This window comes from Balaenoptera physalus (genome assembly GCF_965194825.1).
Source record: "Balaenoptera physalus genome assembly, chromosome: 5".
Taxonomy (NCBI): Eukaryota; Metazoa; Chordata; class Mammalia; order Artiodactyla; family Balaenopteridae; genus Balaenoptera; species Balaenoptera physalus.
In genome coordinates this window covers 101493300-101520016 of record NC_138884.1, presented here as the reverse complement: position 1 = coordinate 101520016, position 26717 = coordinate 101493300, and the positions used below count along the sequence as shown (strand labels likewise).

The window sequence follows — 26717 nt, the reverse complement described above, 5'->3', positions numbered from 1 at the left end:
AATATATGAATCTTGTGCTCAGGTTAGAGTTTTGGACTAAATCTATAGGTTTGGGTTCCACTAGCACAAATATGGTACCCTTCAGAGGCACAGACATGAATGAGATCACCTAGGGTGTGAATTAAATAGCCAAGAGAAGAAGTTCTGGGTCACATCTACATTTTGATATCTGGTGAAGGGATGCAGCCAGCAAGGGAGATGGAGAGGAAATGGCCAATATAGTAGGAAGAAAACCAAAGAAAAGAGCATGGTCAACCATTACAAATGCTTCTAGGAATTCAAATTAAATAAGGACAGGGAAATGACCATTAGGTCTGGGATTAAATGGGAGAAGAAGGAAATAGAGACTTTGAGTGAAAAAGAAGACTCACAAAGTTGTTCTTTGAACAGAAAACAGAGAAATGGGCTGGAGGATATTCTGAGGCCAAGAGAAAGGATATTTTCTAGGAGACCAATATTAATGAACACACAGTTAGTCCAATAAGAATAATCCAGTGGAGAGACATTGATTGATTGCATTAATGAGGCTAGGCTAAATTATTCTGTAGTAAGAAATAAAAAACAAAATCTCATTGTATACAAGATTAAAAAGTTTCCAACGATAAAAAAAAAAAATCTCATTGAACACAATAAAATTTTATTGCTTACTCTCAACTGTAGTCACTGGAGGGAGGGGTCTGGGATTGGGAGTGCATTTCTCTGTTCTGGGTTTTGCAGTCATTCAAAGAAGCCCCTTCCATCTCAACACAAAGCGTCTGAATTCCTTTAAGGGAAAGAGAGAACATAGAGGTCATGCAGGGGGTTTGACTGTCAGGTCTAGGAGTGGTGCACATCACTTCTACCCACGTCCCATTGGCCAGAACTCACTCATTTGGTTCCACTAATACAATAAGAAAGTGAGCAAATGGTCCTCCAATGTATTCAGGGGAAATGAATTGGTTTTGATAAATACCTATCACTGTCGTTGTAAATGTCCCTGCTTCTGGTTTCCACATATGCATTTCATTCTTTCTCCCACACATAGAACATTCTCACACCCTCCCCAAGGAGGCAACTGGAGATCCTGTCTGCACTGAAACTAGCTCAAAGTCTAGGATTTCTGAGTGAGCTTTCCATTTATATCGGCATGTGACTCTTTATTGTACAACAAGCTATGAACTAAAAAGACAAGATACCTTCTTCCACTCCCACATACAGTGTGCAGTGGTGGGAAAGGGAAAAAATAACCATGTAGACACTTCCAGTCAGAAATGGAAAAAGTGGAGATGCTTGGCAGGCACTGGTCTCTAGCAATTCTGAAATACCACTGGGCTAACTTTGTGAAGGTCTTCAACCATGGAAGGCATGAAAGCTTCTTGAATTGACCCCAATTCTGCTCTCTTGAAGGAGGAAATCGCCTGCCCTTTGTTCTTCATGATTCTAGACTTCAGAGACGTTCTTTCTGGTTTACTTATCCACGTTGGCCACATCTAATGTGGGTGTTGAAGAGATGCCCTTTTGAGAGCTACACAGGTCACACAGCCCACTTCCTGCATGAAGGATGTTTTAAGACTCAAACAGTTAAGCTTTTTTTAAGCAAGGCTCAAGAATTCTTTGGCAGCAAACTCTCTCAGATAATTAGTATGCTTCTGATTTATTTGCTTCTAGTTAGATCCACGTGCTATTAACTATATTCAAAGTTCTTTTGTAGATTTGGATCACAGATTTTGTATTTTTTCACCTCCTCACCCCCACGCCTGCCCCTCTCAACCTAACGGCAACTACCTTGAGGCTACAAGGCTTGAGTGGACAGGCCGTTTCCTTGACTCAAAGCTGGTCTCTGACTCAAAGCTGAGTCACTCCATACAACTAAGAAGTCTCACTGGGTCTTGGCCTCTCAAGGTCTTTTCAAACCACATCTCTTCTTTGGAGTCTAGAAGCAGTTGACTTTTCCAACTCTGCAGGATCCTGACTTTCTAGAACTTATTCCCTTTCTTTTTTGCATATAAACTGTCCAATTATTACTCTTGTTTATACCATATTTCATTAATTATAAGATGCATATTCATTTTTCATTTTAACATCTTTGTGATTGGGCTGCATTTCATAATTGATGTCATAAAAAGACATTATATCAAAGCATAATTGATGTGTTTCATCCTTTCTGAGTGGTACACAAAATAAAGGCGTGTCTTGCAATCTGTGACGTGTCATAGTCTATGAACTTTAGAAATAATTTGCAAAATGAAGTTAATAACAATCAATTTAAACCTGCTAACATCATGGTTCAGTCCCTTCCTCTAGAACTGTAGGCTCAGCACAAAGTCCTCTAAGTGATCACAGGTGTCAGTTTTGCCAAAGTTTTGCCACCTCATACCTGGATTTTCAACCATCTAGATTTCTATTTTTGTTTGCTCACCACTTGCCACCCAATTGCTAAGCAAATATCATGGTACCACTAGTCAGGCACAGTGGTTTTCTCTCTCACATCTGAGAAGCTATACACATGCTTTCATGATTTGGTTTGGCCTTTTGCCCCTGTCCTTCCATAACCAGAGCATGCCTCAAGTAAAATCTGATCCTTCGGTCTAAGTCCCAAGATAAGACACATGGAGCAATACTGAGCACATGAGACAAATCATAAAATTCAAAAGATACTCAGCCTAGACGGTTTTAGATGATTTCCATTACCCATTCAAGGAACAAAAATTCTTTTCTTATGCAAATTGCTTCACAGAATACAAATAAATAAAGGAAAACTACAAACTCAGTCTATGAGGCTAATGTGACATTTATACCAAAACTAGATAAGGATAGCACAAGAAAAAATATTTAAGTCAATCTTACTTAAAAATATAGAGGCAAAAATTTTCACACACACAAGTAAAATAAATTTAGCAGTCTGTTAACAAAGAATTCACCACAATTAAAATGGGTAATCCTAGGAAAGCAAAGGTAATTCTACATTTTAAAAAAACCTATTACTATAATCACCAGAAAAACATATTACAGGGGGAAAAAACATAATTCTCTCAACAAATAAAAAAATCATGTCACAAAAATAATTTCATGATGAAAACCTCTAAGCAAAGTAAAAAAGAAGGAAAAGTATTTTTCTTAATGAAAGTTATATATCAAAGAAAACCACATTAAATTTATTTCTTAATGACCAAACCTTAGAGGAATTCCTTAAAACAAAAGTATAAGAATGCAAATAAGATAGTTTACATTCAGCAATATACAAGGCCCTAGACAAGATAAAGAAATAAGATGAAAGAATTTAAAAGTAATAAAAAAAATGTGTCCTGATTTGCAAACAGTATAACTGTAGGAATTCCTAGATAATCTGCCAAAAAACTAGTAGAACAACTAAAATAATTCAACAAGGTTTCTAGATGCAACATCAGAAAGAAAAGTGAGCAGCCTTCCTTACACCATTAATAGTTCAGTTAGAATATAGAAAAGCATTTCATTTATAATATCAACAAATAATTTTTAAGATGTGTAGAAATAAATTTAACAAAAGATTTTTGAGACCTTGATGAAGAAAGTTATAAACCGTTACTAAAAGGGGAAAATTTCAAAGAAGCTGCCCTAGATAAATGAAGAAATAAACCATGTTGATGAATAGGAAGAATCAATACCTTAAACTGTCAGTTTACCCCCAAATTATTTATTGAATGCAATAAAGTTTCAATGACAGGGTTTTTTGGTCGCTTTGTATCATATTGTTTTTGTGCAATATGGCAAGCCAAGTACAAACTACACATGGAATATAAGAGATTTTGAAGAAAGTAGGAAAATTGTTCTATCTGATAGCAAGAGCCATAACTAAGTTACAGTAATTGAGACAGTTTGATATCAGCACAGGAATAGATGGCTTACTATATACACACTACTGTATATAAAACGGATAACCAAGGACCTACGGTATAGCACAGGGAACTATACTCAATATTTTGTAGTAACCTATAAGGGAAAATAATCTGATAAATATCTGAATCACTGGGCTGTACACCTAAAACTAACACAATATAGTAAATCAACTATACTTCAATAAATAAATAAACGCCTACATCACCTCTACCAAAAAACCCGAAAATTCCAGTAGATTAAAAATATAGATAAAAAAACAAAACTTCAAAACGTTTAGATGAAAATACAGGAAAATACTTTCATAACCTTGGGATAAGGAGGGATTGTTTTAAGTACATATCCTAAAGAAGATTTTGAAATGTTAGCTACATTAAAATTTTAATCTTTTATTAAAACTTCAAACTCTGGTTTTGCCCTTTGACTCGTATTCAGCTGTGTCTGCATTCAGGCCACGCCCCCCTAGTCCACTGACCTCTCTGTCAATGCCACGGGAGAAAGGAGACTGTCAAATGCTGTCCTCCCGGCAGTAGTAACTTCAGGATTGGCTATATGGTAAAGACAGACGGTCCACTGCATAGGAGATGGACAGCATGTGCTTCCCACGCAACACTGTTCAACATCCTTCCTGACAGAAGGCACTCAAAGTCACACTGTATGATCATTTCATTCTCAGGACTGCTAGACAGTGCCTGCCCCATGTAGCATATTGTCCAGGAAAGAATTGCTTTGGCTGGTTTCATAATAATTTTCCTATGATATTTTTCCTTCAGGAAGAAAATGAGTATTAGAAAGCAGGTGTATTTGGAATCAAAGGGAAAACCAGTGTGGGAGAAAAGATGCTCATTGCCATCTATCTTTTCCATCAGGCTGCTCTGACACTAAATTAGGAGTTTTCAATGACCTCTTTAGGTTCTACGTTTAAGATCCTGTTCATAAACAGCAATGAATTTAAAATATAAAAGATAATATCCAAAGATTCCTACTTTTAAAATCCTGCAAGAATTCCTGGTTCCAGATTTCAATTTAGTCTATGCCTGTGGAGACTCCTGGGTGTTTATGTTTAACCAAGTCGTATTTTATCTTTGGATTCTCTTCTGCTACAGGTAGAAGAGCTTAACTAAAGCAGTTGCAGCCACCTTTTTATCCAAGTGGGTGCTATTCTAAATTCTAAGATTATGTAGAGACAAAGCAATGAGGATTGGTCCTCAATGTTCCCTTGACTGTCATTGCTTCCGAGTGCCAAAGGGAGCCGGGGAGCTCAAAGGCTGTCATGGACACACTCTTTAAAAAAAATAGCATATCAAGTGCCTCAAATATCTCCTGCTTTCAGCCAATTCCTTTGGCAGACAGCGCAAGTGCTACTGTCACTTGAATTTCTCCGACGGAAGCAAGGAAAGGGCCAACTAGGTTTTCTTGCATCTGTGACCTTGTGGAAACATTGTCATTACCTGTGCTTCCTCCACTGGATTTGAGAGCTGTTCAAGCTACAATAGCCAGACCTAATTTTTGCTCAGTTCAAGTTAGGTTGTTTTTGTCATTCTTTTTATTATCACAACATGGGGAGCAAGTGGGATTTAAGAAGAAAAGGACATGCATCTTTACATTCAGCTACTTTCTCTTTTCTCTGAGAGGCTCTCTGTTCTCTTTCTCAGAGCTCTGAGAATCTCTGTTCTGGTTCAGGAAACCAGAGCTAAAACCAGTAGGAAATACGTTTCAATCTCTGCAGCAGCACTTCCTGCCGTTCTTTTTCCACACTAATCACTATGCACTGAGAATGACAATCTCAACTCTCCCCCATTATCCCTTCCATATAGTGTATAAATCCCAAATCGCCACTTCATTCATGCAATAATACCCTTTAAGCCCTGTCAGGATTAGCACTGTCTTCTAGGGATATAAAGGTAGATGGAATATGGTTCCCCGCCCAGTAGGAGCCTCAGATTCATGGAGAGGACAGTGGAGAACCAATAAAAGGTGCAATGCTAGGTAGGCTGTGTAGGGGAGAACCTGGCCCAGCCTGGAGAAATGAGAAAGGTCTTCCTAGAGGAAGTGAACACCAGCTGGGTCATAAACGAGTAGAAGACATCCAGCTAAGAGGAGAAGGGAATGAGAACAGACCAGACAGAGAGAATGAGAAGCACTAATGCAGGATTTCTCAATCTCAGCGTCACTAACATTTTGGGACAGATAATTCTTTTCTGGTTGGGGGCAGGGCTTGTCCTGTTCGGTTCAAGATGTTTAGCGGCAACAATCCCTGGGTTCTATTCATTAGATGACAGGAGCATCCCCTTCCTCAACTGTGGCAATCATAAATGTCTCCAGATAATGTCAAATTTTACCCCTGGAGAACAAAATCGCCCCCAGTTGAGAATCATCGCACTAAGCGTGGAAGGAAGAACTAGAAGCAGGTTGGTACAGCTGGAGCGTAAATCTTGAGACAGAGAGTGACTGGCGTTGGAGGTAAGCAAAAGTCAGATCTTCAGACGTCTTTATGCCTTTCAGCTCCAGGAAAGTTACTTAACCAAATAAGAGTGTTTCCTCTTTTGACAAATGGGAATGGCAATACTTTTCCCTGAGGAATATGGCGAGGGCTAAAGCAGATCACATATGTAAAGAACCTAGTACAGTGCTTGTCATACATAAAAAGATTTGTTCCCTCTCTCCTGCTCGGCTCCATTGTCCGGACTGGGAGTTAGGGTGATGAACTGAAGGGCAGTCAGAGGCCGGAGGGAGCGGTGGGCAGGGCCTCGGAGGCAGGAATAATTAAGCCACAGGCAGAGCTGATGACTGCAGAGCTGGACGTGCTCCCACCTGGCCAGTGGAAGCGTGAAGTCCTCCATCCCCACACATTGCCCTTACCCAGGGTTTATCTTTCCAGAACACCTGGCTCACATGTGTTAGTCAGACACACTTCCTTGTCTAATATTTATCTTAACCCAGCAAACAGCTGCAGTGTTCCCTACATAAACATGCCAGGTCATGGAAAAGAGGGGAGCAGACATGATAATAGACAGAAATTCTAGCCTTCAGGACTTTCATCTCAGGGCTGGGGAAAATAGCATCCCTGCTCCTTTTGTCAGCAAAAGCTCCCTGTCTCTAAGCCAACAAGGTGAGGTCCAGCTCAGGCATCCATTCCTCTCAGAAGCCTGTCCTGGTGTCTACCCTGCCCCCGTCAGAGCTGGCGCTTCCTTTCTCTAAGTGAATCACAGCGCTCGCAAAACCCCTCTGTTGGAGCGCTCAGCACCTTGCCCTACAACTGAACTGTTGGTTGGTTTGTTCACTAGTCAATGACTTAAGTCACTTGAAGGTAGATCCTGTATTTCTCAAATGGGGATTGAATTAATGCACCAAGACACAGAGCTCTGATAAAGCATCTTTCAAGACTCTGTGCATACAAGCAAGGAGAGATTTTAAAAATAGGGCATCTTTGCCCTCTCCACAGGCCAATGCTTGCATGTGAATTACATCCTAGCTAGCACACAACTTGTTTTCATTTCTTTGTCTCTGAGTTTTAACCGCCTGTATTAGTTTTCTAGGGCTGCTGTTAATGTATTGCAAAATTAAAACAATCTTGGTGACTTAAATTAACAGAAATTTACTCTCTCACAGTTCTGGAGGCCAGAAGTCTGAAATCAGTATAACAGGGCTGAAATCAAGATGTTGACAGGGTTGTGATGCCCCAGAGGCTCTAGGAACCTTCCGGTCCTTTTGCCTCTTCTAGCTTCTGGTGGTGGCTGTGGGCATTTCTGAGCTTGGGGACTGCATGACTCCAATCTCTGTCTCCGTGGTCCCACTGCCTCCTTCTTTTCTTTGTGTGTAACTCCTCTGTCTCTTATAAGGACACTTGTCATTAGATTTAGGGCTTGGATAATCTAGGATGATCCTTTCATCTCAAGATCCTTATCTTAATGACATCTGGCGGAAGACCCTTTTCCAAATAAGGTTGCACTCACATGTTCTGGGGATTAGTCATGGACATACCTTTTTGGAGGCTGCAACTCAAGCCACTATCCCATCCTGCACCCATGATGAAGCATTTAGAAACCCAACTGGCTGTGGCCACATCCTGCATCCGTTTAGCCTGTTGGGATCCAGATTCATACAGTTAGAATTAAACAGATAATGTGGGTTCTTTTGAGCATAGTTATATATAGTTATATTATATAACATGTGCTTTTTATAGGTATTTCTCTTTGCTTGAGCCCATTGAAAGATTACTGTGCTCTGAGTCAAGCATATGAGAATGGAGTCCTGAGTTTGTACATTATAAACAAGTCAGCTGCATTTTCTCAGTTGTAAATTGAGGGACTTGGATGAGTTCATGTTTTTTTTTTTTACCTTGTTATCCATATGTTCTTTCATTTATTCTTCCTAAGAAGCCTACAGGGTGGGAAGTATTGCAATACTGATTCTTAGAAATCAGGAAACTGCAGTTTAATATATTTAAGCAATTTGCCCATGATCACAAAGCATGTCTGTCCTTTGAACCCAGTTTTTGCTCAACTCCAAAATCTCTCCTTTCCATTAACCATGATATCCATTTTGTCAAGCATATCTGGGACAGGAAGTTCTCTATTTTATCCTGAGTTGCTCTATATAGGATTTCATCAGAGATTCAAACCCAAAGTATTTACTACACACACACAGTCTCTCTATTTGTAAGAGTCTATGAATAATTAAAAATCAGCTTTGACAATCAGTAAAGTTGCTGCCAAACTGCACACATTAAAAAAAAATCAGTTTTCATCCGCTCGATACTAAGTGTTGATGGCCCCGAACAGGGCCTGTGTCAGCATTCTACAGAGGCTTTGCCGGTACTTGACAACTGCTTGCAGCTAAACTAATCCCTGTCAAGAAGGCTAGGTTTGGAATAAAAGTTTCTGCAAAGGAAAAATCTCTTCTCCTGGATTGTCAAGCCAGCCTCAACAAAGAAGTGATCCTGTTATGACTGTCTTTTTGTCAGTGCTGGCTTTTATTCTGATCCCACGGTATGGCAGACAAATAGCCAACTCCATTCGAGGGAAAAAGCTGCAGTGAGCAAAGAAAGAGAACAGTCATAAAAGTTGTAAACTGAAAAGGAAGCTGCCTTCGTTGGATAGATGGGTATTGCCTCCAAGGAACATGTTTTGAAATACTGGGTCCTCCATATTGTATTTGCAAAGTTATAACCCATCATTTTTATTAATTGCAGATCCAAGTCAATACCAGAGATTCTAATTAGCAAGAGTTCATCAGTATTTTCATTTTGAGTTAATGTACTTTTACCCAAAAAGTTCCAACTCGTAGCTCCAACGTCTAAGACAGTCCTAGGCCTCAACATCTCAGAGGATGAGAAAATCAGAGTATTAAGGGGTGGGACGGGGTTCGTGAGACAAGGAAGCGGCGGGAAAAGGAAATCTTGAGCTCCCTTTAGAGGCTGGAGTGCCAACCCCTCATGCGTGGGGCTCACAGATGGAAAACCACCATATTACGGGGAACGGACATCGTTCTGGAGAAGGGCCTGCCCTGATGGTTCATGCTGACTGCAGGTAGGTGAACTGTCGGGATGAAGCTTGGGGCCACCCTAAGGCAAAGCTAGTGTGTCACTGAGAAAGGACAGGTTACACTTTTAATTTTCTCGAGTCTGATAAGGCCAAGATTATGGGACCAAACTGTACATAGAACCCTTCCCTCTGACTTTGCCCAGGACCACAGGTAACCCTGAGTCTCCTAGGCCAGGCATCTAAGATCACTCAGCCTCTGGGTCACATGACCACCACTACCCATCAACACACAAGGTGCATTCCCTTGCTTCCAAGTCTTTGTTCAACTATCACCTTCTCAGGGCCACTTGTACTGATCACTCTATTTTAAATTACCACCTCCCACGCCCACCAAGGCACACCTGATGCTCCTTACCCTTCTTCTTTTTTCTTGTATCTGCAGTAATGATCGGCTTCTAATAAATCCTATAGCTTACTTATATGCTCTATTTATTTTCCATTTTCTATCTCCCCTGGTATAATATGAGATCCATGAGACCAGGGATATTTGTCAGTTTTACACCTGATGGAATCCAAGCACCTAAAAGTGTCTGGCATATTGTAATCGCTCAGTAAAAAACGTATTGAATAACTGAATGCAAGCATCAGCACAAAATGCGAAACATAGATTATCCTGACATAGAGAAATGGTGAACGGTAGAAGAATTATGCTCAGAGGCTGATCTTTTTCTGTTTTTTAGGGTAAAGTAGCTTTTATTTATTTATTTGGCTGCATTGGGTCCTCGTTGCTGCGCACAGGCTTTTTCTCTAGTTGTGGTGAAGGGGGACTACTCTTCGTTGTGGTGCACAGGCTTCTCATTGTGGTGGCTTCTCTTGTTGCAGAGCATGGGCTCTAGGTACGTGGGTTTCAGTAGCTGCAGCACACGGGCTCAGTAGTTGCGGAACATGGGCCCTAGAGCGCGCGGGCTTCATTAGTTGCAGCAAGTGGGCTCAGTAGTTGTGGCTCACAGGCTCTAGAGCGGAGGCTCAGTAGTTGTGGTGCACGGGCTTAGTTGCTCTGCGGCATGTGGGATCTTCCCAGACCAGGAGTTGAACCCATGTCACCTGCATTGGCAGGCAGATTCTTAACCACTGTGCAACCAGGGAAGTCCTATTTATTTATTTCTTGTCACAGAAGTGACTGTCAGTAACTCGGGAACCAGATATATGGGGTGAGATAAAAATTAGGAGAATGGTCCATGGTAAGGCCAGGGTACACCCTACTTTTGTAGACTTCTAGTTTAGAGCCCAAACCTTAGAGTCAGTTTCCAAAGATTCAAGTCCTAAGTCTACCACTTTCCTTACCTTGTGCATGATACCTAAACTCTCTACACCTCAGTGCTCCATTTATAAAATGAGGGTAATAATAATACCAGATTTAACTAAGATAATCCATGGAAAAGCCTGGAATTCTGCCTGGTATATAGCAATCACCATTATTATTATTATTTATTTAAACTAAATTCTAAAACATTTTCAGTCCATCTTGACCTGATAAACTTTCAGCCAATAGAACATACCCACATATATATCAACAAGTAAAAACTACAACAAACACCCACCCCTGCACACAGTGATTTCCTGGAACCCTCCTAGATTATAGCCAGCTCATTCCTGAATCTGTTGCACCATGGTCCCAGTTCTAAGTTCAATTCTTATTGATAATCATGTTCTATCACTTTGCTTTCTAGGTCTTAATGCTGCCTCAGAGAATCTGACTCAAATCAACTTCATCAGCTCTCCCAACTTAGACCAAGTAATTAAGATATGCAGCCAAGGGCTTCCCTGGTGGCGCAGTGGTTGAGAATCTGCCTGCCAATGCAGGGGACACGGGTTCAAGCCCTGGTCTGGGAAGATCCCACATGCCGCGGAGCAACTAGGCCCGTGAGCCACAACTACTGAGCCTGCGCGTCTGGAGCCTGTGCTCCGCAACGAGAGAGGCCGCGACAGTGAGAGGCCCGCGCACCGCGATGAAGAGTGGCCCCCGCTTGCCACAACTAGAGAAAGCCCTTGCACAGAAACGAAGACCCAACACAGCCAAAACTAAATTAAAAAAAAAAAAAAAAATCTTTAAAAAAAAAAGATATGCAGCCAAAATAGCACATCAAGATCTGAGTCTTGGGCTATTGGGCTTAACTCTGGCCTAACCAACCCACCTCATTCTCCTTGGCCAGAAGACTTGAGCATTCTCAAGCTTAAAACTTGAATGTTGAATCCACCACTTACTTTCTTTGATGTTATACAAGCTATTAACTCAATCATTCATTCAGTCAGTGTTTATGGTGCATTGTTCTACGTGTCTATGTACTGATATTAACACCAGGATAAAAAAACCTTAATATATAAAACCAAAATACACTGTGTAAATTATTCCGAAGACTTGCAGTATATTCAATGACATGCAATACATTTTTCTAGCATAGCCCATAGAAACTGGGTGACTATACATCTTTCTACCTGTGAATCACAGTAATAAACTATCAAAGCAAAAGGCAGATATACTAATTCAGATCAATAGAGCTTAATGTTGCTGCAAACTTATTAAATGCCATGCCACCGCTGCCTTTCTCATGAAGGAAGAATTGCCTAAATTACTAAATTTCTGAAATGAAAAATCTTATAGAAGGCCATACCTGACTGAGACATATATCATTCCTTCTACAATTCAGATTTTCAAATGCATAAATGGGACAATCACTTTTAGGGAAGCTATTTAACATGCAATGGCTTCAGCTCTCGCTCCCAGCATTCTCTGTTAGCTACAGTATCATTAATGCAAGTCCAAAGAATGAGCTCTATCTTGACCTTTGGGAAAAATCCAATTTTAGAACAGCAAAAATGAATTACTCTTTCCTTTTACAATTACCATATATATATGTATGCATATATTTATATAGATATACATGTCTGTAATTTGATATGATTAAATGGCAATCCTTGTTTTGTTATTACTCTTGCTTCTCTCAAATTGGATTTTCCTAAAGGACTCATTCTTTGTGAAATGCTAGCCATGGCAGTGCCGCTTGGTGCCCAGAGAGCTTTAAGAGTGTTCCTTTCAGCACTCTGGTGACATACACTCGTGTGGACAAGATTGCAGAAGCAAATGACTGAGTCAGCAGGCTTGGAGATAAAGGCATTTAATTGTAGTTTTAGTTCAGAGTCTGTATTTCTTGGGGCACATCCAAGGTTTCTGCCTCAGTGTGGGCACCTATAAAATAGGTAAAACACAACTCTTCACCTACCTTCTCACAAGAAAATTATTTATTTTATTTTTTAATTATTTTTTTAACATCTTTATTGGAGTATAATTGCTTTACATTGTTGTGTTAGTTTCTGCTGTATAACAACGTGAATCAGCTATACGTATACATATATCCCCATATCCCCTCCCTCTTGCGTCTCCCTTCCACCCTCCCTATCCCACCCCTCTAGGTGGTCACAAAGCACCGAGCTGATCTCCCTGTGCTATTTGATTGCTTCCCATTAGCTAGCTATTTTACATTTGGTAGTGTATGTATGTCCATGCCACTCTCTCACTTCGTCCCAACTTACCCTTCCCCCTCCCCATGTCCTTAAGTCCATTCTCTACGTCTGCATCTTTATTCCTGTCCTGCCCCTAGGTTCTTCAGAATCTTTTTTTTTTTTTTTAGATTCCATATATATGTGTTAGCATAGGGTATTTGTTTTTCTCTTTTTGACTTACTTCACTCTGTATGACAGACTCTAGGTCCATCCAACTCACTACAAATAACTCAATTTCATTTCTTTCTATGGTCACAAGAAAATTATTACCCACATCAATTCCTATTCAGGAGTCCTGGCTCTGGCAAGGCCAGTTAGGTGGGAATAAGAGTTTTTAAAATACAGTTTGATATCTGGTTGTGAAATATGCCAAATTAAACCGTCATTATTATTAAATGTAGAGAAAAGGCAATAGAATTAAGACAAGAGTAATAATGAGCACCATGCATTGAACACATTGCAAATTTGAGGCATGCTGCTGGTTGCTTTACGTACATCCTTGGAAATCCTCATTGTCAAATTGTGAAATAAGTATTCTTATTCTCACCTTTTCAAACAGATGAGCCAACTGAGATTTATAGTATTTATAGATGTCAAATACTTTGGCCAAGTTCCCACATGGAATAAGTATCAAAGCCTATGATTGAACCCAGCTTCACCTCTGACTCTTACAAACAAGCTATAGCTATGTAATCAATTGCCATAAGATTTAGAAGAATTTAGATGAACGAGGCGGGCTTCCATGCACCTTGCAGGTATCTGAACATCTCAAGTGATTAGGAATGTGCGTGTGTCTGTCTGTTTGTAAAACACCAAGTTGCATGCTCCTTTCTTCTTTTTTAATCGTTTCCAAAACCATGGCAAATCTTCAGCCATCTTTGGGCTCTTCCACAAAAGATGAAACTACTTAGTTCACTGGTCTTATGCATTGCTCCTTTTTTTACACTGAGGTATAATTGACATATAACATTAGTTTCAGATGTACAACATAATGATTCTATATTTGCATATATTAAGAAATGATCTCCACAATGAGTCAAGTTAACGTCTGCTGGTGGGACAGCTCTTCTTATATGTTCAACAGTTATTATCACTACCCTTCTACGCCACAGTTCCAAAGTCTCTGGTAGCCATAACTCTCCAAAAGCAATGGAAATAACCATTTTTGAGGCCACTGTGTCCATATTTGATTTTTTAACTTGTAGTAAAAATCTCCTGTTGGAGAATGAGCAGTTAGGCCACTTGTCATTCTCCCCAACACACAGCACCCTTTGTTAGCTCTAGGCTTTCAACCAGGCTGTTTTCTCTACCTGAAATGTCTTTTCCCCTTTCTCTATCTGGTGAAATTATATAGACTGTGTTCATTCTTCATGGCCAAGGTCAAATACCACAGCTTCTAGAAAGCTTTCTCTAAACTTCTCAGATAAAATTAATCAATTTCTTTTCTGTGTTTCTATTAATATATTGTGTTGGCCAAAAGGTTCGTTCATTTTTTTCCGTAAGATGACTCTAAAAGCACTTAGTTGTCTTTAACTTCATTCGAAACCATTTTGTTAGATTGTATGTGACAGCTGTCATATCTGCATGCATTTAAAAAAAGACATCAAAATTGGTGAATTTTTGTGTAGCCATTTTAATATTGAAGATGGAAGAAAAAAAGCAACAGTTGGCATATTATGCTTTATTATTTCAAGAAAGGTAAAAATGCAACTGAAACGCATAAAAAGATTTGTGCAGTGTATGGAGAAGGTGCTGTGACTGATCGAACACGTCAAAAGTGGTTTGCAACGTTTCATGCTGCAGATTTCTCACTGGACGATGCTCCACGGTTGGGTAGACCAGTTGAAGTTGACAGCGATCAAATCGAGAAATTAACTGAGAACAATCAACGTTATACCATGCAGGAGATAGCCAACATACTCAAAATATCCAAATCAAGCGATGAAAGTAATTTGCACCAGCTTGGTTATGTTAATTGCTTTAATGTTTGGGTTCCACATAAGTTAAGTGAAAAAACCTTCTTGACCATAATTCCACATGTGATTCTCTACTTAAAAAAAAAAAAATTCCGTTTTCAAAACAAATTGTGACGGGTGATGAAAAGTGGATACTGTACAATAACGTGGAATGGAAGAGATCATGAGACAAGCGAAATGAACCACCACCAACCACACCAAAGGCTGGTCTTCATCCAAAGAAGGTGATGTTGTGTATATGGTGGGATTGGAAGGGAGTCCTCTATTATCAGCTCCTTCTGGAAAACCAAACGGTTAATTCCAACAAGTACTGCTCCCAGTTAGAGCAACTGAAAGCAGCACTCAATGAAAAGCATCCAGAATTAGTCAACAGAAGACGCATAATTTTCCATGAGGATAACGTAAGACTGCATGTTTCTTTGATGACCAGGCAAAAACTGTTACAGCTTGGCTAGGAAGTTCTGATTCATCCGCCATATTCACCAGACATTGCACCTTCAGATTTCCATTTATTTCAGTCTTTACAAAATTCTCTTAATGGAAAAAATTTCAATTCCCTGGAAGACTGTAAAAGGAACCTGGAACAGTTATTTGCTCAAAAAGATAAAAAATTTGGGGAAGATGGAATTATGAAGTTGCCTGAAAAACGGCAGAAGGCAGTGGAACAAAAGTGTGAATACATTGTTCAATAAAGTTCCTGGTGAAAATGAAAACTGTGTCTTTTATTTTTACTTAAAAAAAAACCAAAGGCACTTTTTGGCCAACCCAGTACTTTAATATGAACGGTTAGCATCTGAGTAGAATCAGTAGAATCATCTCCTCTATTGTACCTCATCCCTGTATTCTCTGCACCTAATACAGGGCTTCACACATAATAGCAACTCAATAAGCATTCATTGAGTTGCATTGACAAATGACTTCATATTTGCAAATGTTTAGAGATTGGAAGGATGGTGTGTCAGTGATCATACTGGATACACTGAAAAGGATACCTTGGGGAGTAAACATTGAAGTTGCAACTTCCACGTAAGGACTGTCTGGAGATAAAATTCTGAAGAGATAGGAGAAAGAGAAACAGAGACAACTTGGGCTGGGGTGAGCAGGAGCAAAGGTAGGGCAGTGAGGCTAAGATACGGAGATGCCGTGCATGCAATGTAAAAGTCAGCTTTGCATCAAGGTTCTCATCTGTAGCCTTTGACTACATATTTGTAGAATGCGGGGCAGTTCACAAAATGTTTATTAAAAGAATCGTCTGATGCAAATGTATGACTCCCCTTGGATAACCAAAAAAATTGGGTCTCAGAAAACTGATTAAAGGTCACAGGTCAAAGGTGATATAATTACTCAGAGACTGAGCTCAAACTAGAACTTAGGTGTTTTCCTTTTTTTTTTTTACGTCCAACTCTGTGCTCTTTGCCTTACAGCATATACTGTCAGGCAGCAACTTTCACTTGGCAGTTGGCCTCAGCTCACTCTTCTCCTTCATTATCCCTTTGTATCTGTTTTTCCAGTTCCCTTCACTTTTCTCCCTGAAACCCCAGACTCTTTGAGATTGTCACTGTGAAGAAAGAGCGCTGTAAACAATGCCAGGTGTTCTGCCTCACCTTAAATCATCAAACCCAGAGTCTGCAGCAGGAAAGTGACCAGTGGCAGCAAATTGGTCTTTTCAGATACACCTGTTCACACAAAGAACCGTCACTCCTGGGAGAACCATCCTAAAATATTGGCTCTTCTACTTGCAGTGTTCTCCAAGGTACTGCCATTTAACGCACTTGGAAAAAAAAGTTCAGTTTGCTAATAGTATTTCATGTCTACTGCTCCATAGCTCCACAAATTTCAAGTCAACAAAAGTATATCGAGCATTTAATATGGGTCATGCTCTGTTTGAACACTGAAGAGTCTTCAGGTTAAACAAAACATGGTCCCTGCCATCCCTGTGGCCCTAATGATAATAAGTCATAATACAATGCAGGGTCAAGTTATGCATCACGAACTGAGCAGAATGGTACCACTGCCAGTTTATGGTTTCCTTCAGCCCTTTCCAAGCCACTAACCTACCCAGCTGCCATCTGTCTCTTCCTAGGCTACTTTCCTTTCTCTTGTGCCAACAGTTCAAACCTTCACTCTCCCCGAGTTTCTTATCTAACACCTTTGTCCAAAAATCTTGTCTATTACCTCTTAGAGAAAGTTCAAAAGTCTCTCAGCCTTCTAAGCACTGCTACCCCATCCACTATGCCAGCACGGACTTACCTGCATCCTCTTTCCTCTTTATCTTCTGATCTCCCACCTCAGTGGAAGGGGTTTCTTCTTCCACTGGCATCCCGTGTCCTCTTGCTTCTCCAAGACAGACATCAAACAGCCTTCATCTGTCCCATCTATCCAACATTTTCACCACCACTGGTTCTTTGCTCTTAGCAGACAAACAGATGCAAGTCTCTTCCATCTTCCGGTACCCAAGTCAGAAACATAATAGTTATCCTTGGCTCCTCTACTTCCACATATTGAGTTGGCCAAAAATTTCATTCAGGTTTTTCCATAACAGCTTATGGAAAACCCGAATGAAATTTTTGGCCAACCCAATACAATCAGCCACCATATTTATAGACTCAAAAGCCTAAGGTCGACCTCTTACATCCACCCCCGTGTCCCAACTCATTGCTACTGCCTCAGTTCAAGCCAGCATCATCTCTTACAAGGATTATTCCAGTAGCCTCATGACTAGTCCTCTCTTGTTCCATTCTTACTTCTTTCCAATACAGTGGCCACCATACTTCCAGTGAGCTTTCTAAAATCTGAAACTAATCATGTTACTCCTCTGCTTCACATCATTTCATGGCTTCCTTTTGCCTGTAGAATAAAATTAGACTTCTTTGCATAATGCAAAAGTGTTTCCAGAGCTGCCTCTGAACTACCTGGCTAGCTATTCCATGTCTCACACTTGGCGTCCCAGCCTCCGGAAACTTCTTTCCTCCCACATCTATCTTTTTGTTCATGCTCTCCCTCTGCCTAAAATGCATCACCCTTCCCATATTCTAGCCTTGACAAGTCAAGTCCTCTTCCTTCAAAAACCCTCAGGAAGGTTTTGCTGATTTCTGTTAAGTCCCTCCCACATGTTCAAACATACTCTGACAGGGTGGTCACTAATGTCAAATGTTCAGGGAAAAGGAAAATAATTTCACCTGTTAAAATACTGTTTGTTTTAGGTACGTTATCTAAACAGTTTCAGTCCATGTATTATTTGGGGCCCTGCTTCTTTGAACATCTAGCACTAAATTATTACACCCTCTACTCATTTTCCTTTTTGATGTGGAACTTCTGTTTGTATGAAACCTAATTTCATGTCAGGAGGGGCTGCTTTTTGGAAATTTAAGTTGCAAAGCACAGCAGATGCAGACGGCTTTGGGAAAAGCACAGTCAAAGGCAGTTAATCATGAGTTCCTGCTTTTCTGTAAGCAGAGCCAGATGCTATCTTTGTAGGTCAGTGACAGGTAAACTGCAAATAAAGTAAATTATCACGCAGGCCACATCAGGTATCGAAGCCTTTACTGAGGTTGAAGTTCTTCATTCTTCAGTAGAAAACACATACCTCTTTTCCATCAGAAGTGAATAAAGACATAATAAAAACATATCAGTCCTCTGTCTGGATCAGAAATCACACAATCGACCTACAACACTGTGTTAGCTCCTGTTAACAACATAGTGATTCAATATGTCTGTACATTTCAAAATGATCACCACTATAAATCTAGTTGCCATCTGTCACCATACAAATATATTATATAATCATTGTTATATTCCCCATACTATACATTTCATACCCATGACTCATTTATTTTGTAACTGGAAGTTTGTACCTCTTAATTTCCCTCACCTATTTCTCTCCTCGCCCCACCTCCTTCCCCTCCGGCAACCACCTGTTTGTTCTCTGTATCTATAATTCTGTTTCTTTTTTGTTATGTTTATTTGTTTTTTTTTTATCTTCCACATATAAGTGAATCACACAGTATTTCTTTCTCTGCCTGACTTACTTCACTAAATATAATACCCTCTTGGTGCATTCATGTTGTCACAAATGGCAAGATTGCATTATTTTTTTTAAGGCTGAGTAGTATTCCATTGTGTGTGTATTTTATATATATATATAAATAACACATCTTCTTTATCTATTCATCTGTTGATAGACAACTAGGTCATTTCCATATCTTGACTATTGTAAATAAGATTGTAAATCATGCTGCTATGAACATAGGGGTACATACATCTTTTCAATCAGTGTTTTCATTTTCTTCAGATAAATACCCAGGAGTGGAATTGCTGGGTCATGTGTACACCTTATACAGTGCTGTATGTCAATTATATCTCGATAAAACTAGAAGAAAAAAATAAAAACAAATAAAATATTAAAAATTAAAAAAAAATCTCCCAATCATATATAATCAGTCCACTGGTAGCCCCCGTCCTAAGGACAGATTCTGATTGCTACCAACATGAGTTGCAATGGCACACAGCATAGCCCGTGGCCTGAGGAATGCATTTGCCTGGACTTAAACCCTGGCTCAGCCACTTACTGGACGCATGGCACGAGCATGTTTCTTGACCTCTCAGTGCTCCAGTCTGCTCATCTATAAGAGACGAATAAGAAAGATAAGATTTACTACACAAAGTTGCTGCAAAGATTTAACATGCAAAATTCCTGACACATGTTAAATGTCCAGTAAATATTAATACTTACCTTACTGTTAAATGACAAAATCTAACAGAATCTCTTAGGAGGGAAGTCTTCTTATTTTGAAAGTTTTGCTCACATTTCACCCCTATCCTAAAATTTACCTCTAACCATTGTTCTTTACAGTGGAGCTTCATTAGGGCCCTTGGTTGAAAAGGGCTTTGAACTGATGCAGTCAATTTTACCACCGAGATTTTTTTTTTTAATCCCAACATTTATTCAACGATTTAAATTTTAAGAGGGAGATCTCAAGTCCCTGACTATACACTTCAGGAAAAGATCCCAGCCCAAGATTTGGTTTGCTTCCTGTTGGAAGATGGCTGGTCAACAGTGCACCAGTGTTTCACACCATCACTCTGGGCACTTGAGTCATGGAGGAATGTCTTTACAAAGATTAATGTTGCTCAGCCTGTGAATAAAGGAAAATGCCCAGCATTCGTCAGATGTTGAAGTCAGCAGAACTTACCTTGGCACTTACTTTAAAAACTTCATTGTGGCCCTTTGTACCTAAAACAAAATTTTAAGTTCATCAAAACTCTGTAAGATATTCCAAAGTTACAGGAAGAAATCTGTTTTGATATCTGGTCACTTCAAAAACAAAACAAAACAAGCAAGGGTGAAGAGGAAGAGAAGGAGGAGATTTCAACTTTTTGTTTACAAAATGTTGATTTTTACTTATTTACATATCAGTTGCTAAAAAGTCTACCACTAATTAAAATACATGAACAAATATGGACAAATGCAGTCCGAGATATGACTGGAAAGAGAGATACAGACATATAAGTACACATAGACATAGTATTTAGGATGGGATGACATCAGAGGAAACATTTTCTAGTTCCTTTTTGCAAGGCTTTGAATGATTTTTGAACATGTACAATCGGATCTGTTACACTGTGTTTTGTATTTCCCGCTTTTTTGTTTTCTCAGGTTTGTTTCATCATATTCTCTTAAAGAATAGCCTATGAGTTTGTGAATTCAGAGAAAATTGTCAAGAGGGTGAGTAGTTTCTTGTGTAGAAACCAGGGACTGGGTTCAATGTCTCACATACACAACCCCAATTAACCCTAATGTAAGGGAAAATGGCTATTATCCCCATTTTATAGGTACAAATGAAATAAGACAGCCAAGAATAGGCACTTTTCATGTCACAGAGCTGCCTCATTCTATAACATTCTTATCTCTAAATTTCACAACATCAACTGTGAGCTTTTCTTCTCTTAGCACGTATTTTCCATTCCCTTTATGGGTTTCAGTGTTTTTCTCTGAGACTGTCCTGTAGTCTTCAGGTCTATCCAGAACTTTAATATCTGTCTGTCTGTCTCTCACATGCATGGGTGTACACACACACCCACACACACACGTGCGCATGCGTTTGAGTATAGACCTAGAATTCCTCATTCATTTAACAAATCTATATTGAGCACCTACTATGCTGCAGGCTCTATTCCAGGCATGTGGGACACAAGAAGGCTTCCTGAAGCTTGTACTTTGCAGGAGTAACGTTTTAAAGAAACATGGCAAACAAAAAAATTAATTTATTACAGTTGTAATAAATGCTAGAGTAGAACATAGTGTGAAATGACAGCTCCTAACATGGGGACCTAACCCTAAGATTGAGAGGAAGAGAACTAAAATATCATCTTTGTTAAGAACATATTGCAGTGATCGCTCTGTGGGCAGATCTGCCTGCTTCCTGATGGTGGGAACCAGTTCCCCTCCCCCTTGCTTTCCGCCTGCCTGAAGCAACTGTACGATCTTGCTCTGTGATACTTTGTCCTCCGTGCCTGACCAAAGGTAACAGAAATCTCGAAGTTTTGAGCTTTTTGAGGTGACTGGATTCGGACTGTCATGGGTCATCCTCCTACACTAGTTTCTTTAAACATATGTATGCTGTGGTTTCTATTTTAACTCATGGATAGATAGCATTGGATTTGAGATTCTACCCTAGGTATTTCTTTCTCTTAATCACCCTTACTTGTTAAATGAGCACTATAAAAATTGACATAGGAGGGTTTTCACTGTAACTTGTGAGTCTCTCTCAGCTCTTATTCATTCATTCTCTGAATCACAAGATATATATTGGACACCTGTTATGGGCCAGGCATTGTGTTACCTATAGGATACACAGCTGGGAACAGAAGAGGCATGACCCCAGCCCTCATGGAGCTTATATACTAGACTGATTCTTTGTTGCTGTGCTTACTAACATTTAAAAAAATGTTTAGCACTGTGGAAGATGCAGAGGTTGCAGAAAATAACATCTCTGCCTTGCAGAATTCATGTTCTTAGGAGGGAGACAAGATCCAGGCACACAAAGCAACACAGGAGAATATACTGTCAAAAAAGAAATGGATATAGAGTTTAGTGTCCAGGGAAGACTTCCTTGAAAAGATGAGGTTTGAAAAGTGACTTGAAGGAAAAGTAAACTTGGAAAAGTGATTGGAAGAGAGGAGATCATCCAAGGTGAAAAATGACACAGGATCACCTGAAAAGGTCAGGGAGAGGACAGCAAAGAGATGTGATTGTCTAGATTGCAAGCTTACGAAAAACAAGGGAAGGTGGGGCCTTAAGAGCTAAGATGTGTTGTTAAAAATTGTCTTGACAGGTAATGCCAAGCTCTCCTTTTTGTGGTAAGTGAAGAGTTCTTGGATCATTTTCTATCATTTTTATGCTGCTAATACTATTTCTGAAAATGTATCTGGATTTGAAGGGCAAAGGAATAAGAGGCAGGGAGACAGATGGGGACATTAATGACTTGATTTAGGTGTGATGATGTCTGTACAAGTGTGTACCCAATGGGACTAGAAGAAACAAATCTAAGAGATAATATATAAGACTGTGCTACAGTCTGAACAGAAGGGATGAGGAAATGATGGAAGGGAATATAGGAGAGGGAGTGTAGGGGATGAGGGAGTGAAAGATAGACACAAGTGTATGGCAGAGTAGCCTTGGTTTAGTTGGGTTTGTTGAATTTTATACAGTGGTTGAGCTTTTGCATGAAAATATCCTGGGATCATTTAAAGCCTGGTGCTTGGGTAAGAAGTCTAGCCTGGAAATCAGGATGTCATTGGGACAGAAGTGATTGTGTAGCTCTGAAACCAGATGAGCTCTGTGGATGGAGGGGATGCAGAGACAAACCCAAACTCCCAGAAACCAAAAATGTTAGCAATAGCTAGTTATCTACTAGAAAAAAGAAAATAGAATAATTAGACTTCAGATGATAAGAATGTCTATGCCATTAACATCAGACATTTATTATGGTTATATAAATTTCTTGGGAAAATATAAATGCTAATTTGAAGAAAAAAAATCTCTTCATTAAGTCATCCACATTCTAATTTTGTGCTTTCTAGAGAGGTCTACACTTTGGACTTCGAAGAGGCCAGATTCCATAATTACCTGACAAATTCTCACAATTCCTGGGAAATGGGTAAACTCCCCATAAAGACAATGAGAAGACAGAAGCTGATTTATTTCCAATAGCTCCATAAATCATAATAAAAACTTGAAAGATTCAATTAAGAACAGGAATGGCCTCCTGAAAATGTAAAAAAGGTGGTGGGGTTTTTTGCAGATTCTTGTCACTGTTAGCTCAAGTCTCCCTATGTTAAAAGCTTTCGTGACAGATAATTAAATGAGCTTTTATTTCCGAGACTCTTGCAAATGATTTGTGATTTTGTCACTGAATATGTTCGGTATATGCCAGATTTGCCAATAAACTCTCATGACCCCTCTTCTCAATCATGCACACACACAAAAGCCCATAAAAGTATTTAAATTTTAAATTACAATTTCACCTTTAAAAATACCAGAGAGTGACAGTATAATTGGAAAGATATAAACCATGTGTTGACTTCTGATTGTAGACCCCAGTTCTGACACCCAAAATTTTTTAAAAATGAAAACATGTTCCAAGGGTACTCTGTCTTAGTCTGTCTGGCTGCACGGAGCGAAGCTTATTTCAATCCATACTATGCCTGCTTATCAGGAAGTTATTCCCAATTGGAATGTGAGCCATGATATTGCCAGTTCCTTATGTTTACATTTCTCTCTCATGAGGCAATTTGGGAACAAACAATAGCTTATAGTTTTAAATCCACACTCCACCCTCTTGATCTAATAAGAGTTTACCTAGTTCTAATGTCATCTTGCCTATGAAATCATTCATTCCACAAATATCTAATGCTAAGTGCTTATCTAATGCTAAGAGGCCCTTGATCTTGTGAAGCTCACATTTGAGTGTGTGTGTAGAGGGCAAGGGTAAGGAGGGATTGGGAAGGAAAGATAAAGAAATGATATACCAAGATAATTTCAGATATAGGAAAGTGTTGTGAAGAATTAAAAAGAGTGAGTTGATAGAGAGTGAGGACGTGACTTCTGGGCTAAGATCTGCAAGTAAACAAGGAGCCATCCATGGGCATATCTGGGGGAAAAGAGTTTCATTCAGAAAGTTTGAGGTGAGAGCAAGCTAGACATATTTAAAAACAGAAAGAGGGTTGATGTACACAGCTGCATTAATATAACTTGTAGCAACCAAGATGGTGCACTATTTGTACATTTCACCACTATTATAAAGTGGAACTGAGCAGAAAAGGGAAGGAGATGAAGAAGGAAAAGAAGGCTTGGGATAAATCATGTTGGACCTCCTTGTAGGTCAAAGTCCAATGTTGGGTTGAATTTTAAATGTAACGAGAAGCCACTGAAGGACTTTAGGCAGGAGAATGACATAATTTGATTTATATGTTTACACATCATATTTACGGCTGTGTGAAGAATGCATTGTAGGGTGGCAAAAATGGAAGCAGGGAGACAAAGGAAATTGGTTATTGAAGAGGACCAGAGGAGATATGATGGGAGCTAAAATTTGAGGGGTAACAGTGGGGAGACAGAAGTCTTGGCAGGCCTAAAATACAGCTTAGGGGAAGGTTTGGCTGGACCAGCTGGTAGATTGAATGTGGGAGATTAGGGAAAGGGTCGATTCATGGACGATGCCTAGATTTTTGGCTTCACCAACTGGGAACACCCAGGGAGAACAGGTTGTTTGGAAGAAGCAGGAAATCAAGAGATTGCTCCCCAACTTTCTCTTCTATATCTGTAGTAGCCTCCTCAATACCTTAAACACACCTTTGTTGCTGTGCATACCATGATTTATTGTAATTTGTATGTTTATTGGATTTTGAGTCCCTGGAGAGTAAGGATCTTGTTTTATTCATCTCTCAGATACTACCAAAGTGTCAGGCACATAGTAGGTGCCCAAAATATACTTATTTAATACATGTACGAATTGAAGTAAAATATTTCAAGTCCAACTGCTTACATTTTTGGAAACGTAGCATCTTGCATAATTGAATATATCCTTCTACTCTGATTTATGAAGTATCTTATTCACCCTGGGAAATACATGCCATATAAAATAAAAAGAGCTATGATTGCAATTTGGATGTTCCATAATTAAAAGAAACCTCTATTTATATGTAAAACAGATTGTATTTCATGTAGAGAAGAAACAAAATAAGTTGTTTACGAACAGGAAATCTTTGGAGCCCTGTAGGGGTTTAAGTTAGTCCCTCTGAATTTAGTAGTGTTTCAATATATATTTATTTAATAAATGGAATTGAATGCAATAGAGTATTTTACCTAAAAGTCTCCATTGGTCTATAAAAATTATATATGAGCAGAGTACTTTGGAATAAACCATGAAAATATCAGGAGGATTTGAATTTAATATACTGGGAGAGAGAGAGTCATTGATATTTAAAGGAATCAGTCACTTTTCATGTGAATTGGCCACTGGAGATTGTACAGCATGTTATTTCAGTAAGGTATTCATCTGTGTAACTTACTGTTTCTGTTGTTGTTGTTTCACTATATCTCATCCTTACAGGAAAATGAAATGTTTAAACCACAAAATCCCAGGTGGTTCAGCTGACAGGTACAAAAGGCAACGTGCTACTGAAATAAAACATTAAGTCAGTTTTTGATTAATGCGAGGAGAAGTTTTGATGTAGCGTGCAGCCTTGATTTTTTTTCCCTTTCCTGAGCCAGAGTGTTCTATAAAATTCCCACCCACACAACTACTACCAAAAAAGCACAGAGAGAAAGAATTCTCTGATTGCAGTAGGGAACACACTGGAAAAAATACTGGTCTTTCTCCAGTGTCAGCCTTGCAGTCGCTAATGGACAAGAAACTATAGAAACACAAGAGCCAAGGTGGAGAAACAGGACTGACGACAACTGTGTGGTTAAGAGCTGGCAACTTGAGTAAATGCAGGCTGTGAATTCTACCTTCCCTGTCTATCAGGACCCGACCAATCTACCACGGAGTAGCGTGGGCCACAGAAAAGGATGATGTTAAAAAGAACAACAAAGTAATAAACCATAGCGTTATCCATGCAATCTTTGTATAAATGTGAGCTCTGTGACACACATCACCATAAGCTTCAAATTTCTTATCACCAATTCCCACAATCATCCCATAAGGTAAAGTTATCTTCCCCACTTTTAGCTGTAGAAACTGCAATTCAAAAATGGTGGATAAACTTACTCAAAACTATATTTCTAGTAAGAAGTAGGCCCGAATCCAAACTTAAACACACCTGGATCCAAATGCACCACCCCGAAGTAGTGAATGATGCAGAAACAGGTGACATGTGAGGGCCCAGGCAAGAATCAGAATAGAAATGCCTCCCTTAACCACCCCTGTTAAGGATTTTTTACCAGTTCCTAGAAGTACACCATCCTGAGAGTAAGCATATGACAGAGTACTTGTTATGTTTCATTTATTTATTTAGTAAATACAGCTTCTTTCTAGGTTTAGGTTCAGTTCTTCTCAACTAATCCTTGCTCTCTTTCTAAGGTACCAAGTAAACCACCATCTGGGGTATTACTGAGAAATGTACCTGAAATGAACTAACCCACCTGATCACATAAGTTGGGGTTCTCCTTCCCAGAGGGGCAGACCAGGTAAGCAGACTCCCTCAGTGTAACAGAGTCCATTGTTACCTGTGTGCCACCTGTTTGAATAGATAACATTATTCTCCCTCCCCCGACCCCCCAAAATTATTAAATTTCTGTAGCATTTAGCATCTATGTATACATGTTCACACCAAAATA

At 39.4% G+C, this 26717-nt stretch overlaps 1 long non-coding RNA gene across 2 annotated transcripts in view; it reads right to left on the bottom strand.

Annotated features, from left to right (window-relative positions):
• Nucleotides 1-610: 610 nt before the first annotated feature.
• Nucleotides 611-26717, bottom strand: part of LOC309660942 — a 52035-nt gene continuing 25928 nt past the window's right edge. The window contains exons 2-5 of one of the 2 annotated variants that reach the window (XR_014263741.1): nucleotides 21033-25556; nucleotides 20068-20108; nucleotides 11481-19497; nucleotides 10495-11162 (exon numbers count right to left, since the gene is read on the bottom strand). This is a non-coding gene — a long non-coding RNA (uncharacterized lncRNA). Of the gene's footprint in view, nucleotides 764-10494; nucleotides 11163-11480; nucleotides 25557-26717 lie in introns of those variants that run through there. The other variant, XR_014263740.1, reaches the window with a different exon arrangement.